We start from the raw sequence: 5,353 nt of genomic DNA on the forward strand, positions 1-5,353 counted from the left end.
TTTTTTAATATTATTTTTTGGAAGTTTTCTAAATTCATAAAAATAGTACCAAGGTTTACTAGTTTATAATTTTCTAGGAAATCAATACTTGAAAATAAAGTAAAACCCATTCTAACTCTCTCAGGAAAGAAAATCTTCTTGAGGAGAGATGAAGACTACTAACTGCCATAAGTTTTAGCTCAGCTCAGTGCTAAGTCATGTCCAACTCTTTGTGACCCCATGAATTGCAACCCACCAGGCTCCTCTGTCCATGGGATTTCTCAGGCAAGAATACTCAAATGGATTGCCATTTCCTCCTCCAGGGGATCTTTCTGACTCTGTGAGTGAACCATAGTACCAGAGCTGTCCTTTTTTTCTCACTCAGATTACAAAAATCATTGAAAGGACAAGCCCCTCAAGGCAAAATCCCCACAATGTTGTTTATATCAAAAACTCTGAATGAAGTGCAAGGGAATTCAGTCACTGAGGCCCAGGAGGAATGGATGTCTAATAACTGAGCTTCCTAAACCACACACAAAAGCTTATGGTGGTTTGCATACTATCTTATAATCCAGATTTGATATTCACTTCAGTCGATCTGATGACTTGGATCTAGAGTAAATCCACCTGGTGAGCTCATGATTCAGGAATATAAATCCAAACAACTTGCAAAAAATAGTGTTCTGGAATAAGATATACATAGTTTTAGAATATACACTTCATTTTTGTATATTAGTTATGTGAGCTTGAACATCGTGGAGAATAACCTTAGACATGACAATATAGATGGAGATTAGACTCTTGTGGATATTCACATTAGTCCACTTTCTTCAAACTGTTCCTCTGAGGGTATGTCCTCTCATTGTGTGAACACTGGTGGAGAGACAGTGTCTCCACAATGACACTTTTATTTTTCTATGAGTGGCTCATGAATAATATTGAGAGATATGTGAATTCAAGACACAAAATGAAATACTCTGAATAGTAGGTAAATGACCAGAAATTCAGTGAGGAAAGAATGGCAAGGCTGAAAGAAGTGATATGAATGGACTCACAACAATTGGAGTGGAAGGACATGTGTGGTGAATGATTTCTCCTCCTTTCCAAGATCCTGCCTGACTGTGTGATAGCTGAATATATTTTCCTTTTACTGCATAAATAACAGATTGACTGCAAGTTAAAGTTAAGTATAGGTATCATCTATGGTTTTTATAATTTGCTTTGTGATTAGAGTAGCAATAAATTCAGGAGTTGCCCGTTGAGTGTGCTCTGAATTTCCAAAGGGAAATCAGATAGTGATAGGGAAATCATGCTTTACTGAACAAGAGGAAAATAGGATTAAGATTTTTGGTAGAAAATGGGCAAAGTACTCACTAAGAAAAAAAGAAAAAAGAAAAAAAGACTCACAGATTACCAAGAAGGTGAGAAAAAACAAATCCAAAAGAAAAAGAAGGTCCTTCCAGTACCCATTGTCATGATCCATGATCCCCCATCCTGACAAAAAAAGAAAGATGACTCAAGAATTAAGTTAACCAAAGACTCTAGGCAGGCCACAAAAAGTCGAAAGGAGATACCTCAAAATTTAAGTCTGTTTACTTTCTATGTACCTTGCTCTCCTCCTGTGTTTCCTGTAATAAATGTGATGCTGATAACTTCAGTGATATGAATACTTTATATACCATTTTAAAACAACTGAAGTTATTTCAGCAAATAGTTATTGATTACTGGTTAAATAAATGGTATCTTGTAATCATTTAGGCTCCTCACATTTGGGTAGGATCATGGAAACGAGAAGATATAATTTCCCACACATATTCTTCCACTTCAATTGTTGTGAATCCATTCACATCACTTCCTTTCAGTCCTGCCATTTTTTCCCTCATTCTGGTCATTCACCTACCGTTCAGAGTATTTCATTCCATGGCTTGAATTCACATTTCTCTCAACATTACACATTAGCCATTCATAGGGATAAAAAATGATTATGGAGATAGAACAAAGATAAAATCATTTGAAATATTTATCGAGCCTCTAATACATATTGGCTGACTCACACCTCTTATCTAATTAATTCTCACAACAGATATGGGAGTAGAAATGCTCATCAACAGAGTGCTCATCTGCTGGTAATATGATAATCTAAGAAAAATGGGCAGATGTCAAATCCTGGAGAATATTTGACAGATGCAGATCCTGGAGAAGTGTCTAGAATTTAAAATTAAACATGTACAGGCATTTCTTAATATTCTAGGCAGAATGTAAGATGGTCTTTATTTCCTTGTGAAATTTAAATTCATGCAGATTAAGAATGTATAAGTTTACTTTGGCATAGATTGAAATCTGAAATATTGGAGTCAGTGAAACTCTCTGTTCCAAGTGTAACAGTGTCATATATTTACTGAGCATGCATAAAGTGTCAGGAAATATGGTAAGTGTGTAACATTTTACCAAGTGTATTGCTAAGTAAGATATATGCTGTTTTAGATCTTGACTTTACCACTTATTAAGACCATCTTGCACTATTTTTTAATTTTTCTAAAACTCAATTTCCCTATTTGTAAGCTAAATTAACTACTTTTATTTATTGGAGTTATAGACATAATTAAAAAGTTTGTTTACACAATGTTTAGAAGAATGTTAGGCACATGAAAATGTGAAGTTGTAAACTAATAAAAGAATTATTAGACTACTGTTAGTGTAATTAAATGAAATATTGAGGCTAAAATTCACTCTTAGCAAAGCCAGAATATAAACCCATGAAATTTCACTTTCTTGATTTTAATGTTTTCCCAAACTTTACCTTTAATAATAGTGGAGAACCACAGGGTTGTGTAAAATCTTAACTGAAGAATATCTTATTAAATTGTCAAGACTGTATTCAATATTTGGTATACATATCAAATTGAATTTAGACTGTTTCATTTGCTTACTGTTTTACTTTTTTCAAAGTTTCCATCTATTTTAAAATTTGAATCTCATAATTCTGTGAATTATTTAGGGAAGAAGCTATTAGTCTACCATTTAGATACAGAAAAATGTTACATGAAATGTAGTTAAGAATTCACCTTTGAAACTGATGACTGTGTCAAAAATAAAAGCTAGAGATCTTCTCCCAGTAAAATTGAGAACCTAGAAATATAAGCACTAGTTTAAGCATTGTGGGATACATCTGTATGGGAAGTTAACAAAAAGAGAAAACTATCAAGAAAGGAATTAAAGAAATGTTCATGGCCTTGAGAATTGAGAAAATTTGAGATCAAACACATGTTTAACAAAACTTTTTGGTTAGAAAGTCAAATTTGGGAGGCAGTCCTAAGATGGTTGAGGAATAAGATGGGGAGACCACTTTCTCCCCCACAAATTCATCAAAAGAACATTTGAACGCTGAATAAATTCCAAAAAATCAACTTCTGAATGCTGGCAGAGGACATCAGGCTCCCAGAAAAGCACCCATTGTTTTCAAAAAGAGGTAGGAAAAAATATAAAAGACATAAAGAGAGAAAAAGAGGTAGGGATGAAATCGCTAGACTCTTTGCGAGGCCTACCAGGCTCCTCCCTCCATTGGATTCTCCAGGCAAGAGTACTGGAGTGGGTTGCCATTTCCTTCTCCAGAGAATCTTCCCGACCCAGGGATCAAACCCAGATCTCCTGAATTCCAGGCAGATGCTTTAACCTCTGAGCCACCGGGGAAGCCCCAGAAGGGAGTCTTAAAAAAGAGAGAAGTTTCCAAACACCAGGAAACACTCTCACTGCCAAGTCAATGGCAAGCCTTGGAATCACACAGGGCAACATAACTGGGAGGAAAAATAAATAAATAATTAAACCCCACAGATTACGTGCCCAACGTCAACTCCCCCAGCGGAGAAGCAGCGCAGACCCCTGCATCCACCACTAGCAAGCGGGGACTGGGCAGGGAGGCCAGGTGTGGGCTGCATTGCTTAGAGAAAGGAACGGGCCTGAATGCCCCAAGGGCAACTTGAGGGAAATAGCCTGGGCTAGCAAACAAGACTGTGGAATAGCTACCATGAGAAAAGCCCTAACCTAAGGAATGTCAGGTACATGAATCAAGGCAAATTGGAAGTGGTCAAACAAGAGATGGCAAGGGTGAACATTGACATTCTAGAAATCAGCGAACTAAAATGGACTGGAATGGGTGAATTTAACTGAGATGATCATTACATCTACTACTGCAGGCAGGAATACCTCAGAAGAAATGGAGTAGCCAGCATGGTCAACAAAAGAGTCCAAAATGCAGTACTTGGATGCAATCTCAAAAACGACAGAATGATCTCTGTTCGTCTCCAAGGCAAACCATTCAATATCACAGTTATCCAAGTCTATGCCCCAACCAGTAACACTGAAGAAACTGAAGTTGAACGGTTTTATGAAGACCTACAAGACCTTTTAGAACTAATACCCAAAAAAGATGTCCTTTTCATTATAGGGGACTGGAATGCAAAAGTAGGAAGTCAAGAAACACCTGGAGTAACAGGCAAATTTGGCCTTGGAATATGGAATGAAGCAGGGCAAAGGCTAATAGAGTTTTGCCAAGAAAATGCACTGGTCATAGCAAACACCCTCCTTCAACAACACAAGAGAAGACTCTACACATGGACATCACCAGATGGTCAACACCGAAATCAGATTGATTATATTCTTTGCAGCCAAAGATGGAGAAGTGCTATATAGTCAACAAAAACAAGACCGGGAGCTAACTGTGGCTAAGATCATGAACTCCTTATTGCCGAATTTAAACTTAAATTGAAGAAAGTAGGGAAAACCGCTAGACCATTAAGGTATGACCTAAATCAAATCCCTTATGATTATACAGTGGAAGTGAGAAATAGATTTAAGGCTCTAGATCTGATCGATAGAGTGCCTGATGAACTATGGAATGAGGTTCGTGACATTGTACAGGAGACAGGGATCAAGACCATCCCCATGGAAAAGAAATGCAAAAATGTAAAATGGCTGCCTGGGAGGCCTTACAAATAGCTGTGAAAAGAAGAAAGGTGAAAAGCAAATGAGAAAAGGAAAGATATAAGCATCTGAATGCAGAGTTCCAAAGAATAGCAAGAAGAGATAAGAAAGCCTTCTTCAGCAATCAATGCAAAGAATAGATGAAAACAACAGAATGGAAAAGACTAGAGATCTCTTCAAGCAAATTAGATACTAAGGGAACACTTCATGCAAATTTGGGATCTATAAAGGACAGAAATGTTCTGGACCTAACAGAAGCAGAAGATATTAAGAAGAGGTGGCAAGAACACATGGGAGAATTGTACAAAAAAGATCTTCACGACCCAGATAATCATGATGATGTGATCACTAATCTAGAGCCAGACATCTTGGAAAGTGAAGTCAAGTGGGCCTT

The sequence above is a fragment of the Capra hircus genome, chromosome 6 (assembly GCF_001704415.2).
Source record: "Capra hircus breed San Clemente chromosome 6, ASM170441v1, whole genome shotgun sequence".
Classification (NCBI taxonomy): Eukaryota; Metazoa; Chordata; class Mammalia; order Artiodactyla; family Bovidae; genus Capra; species Capra hircus.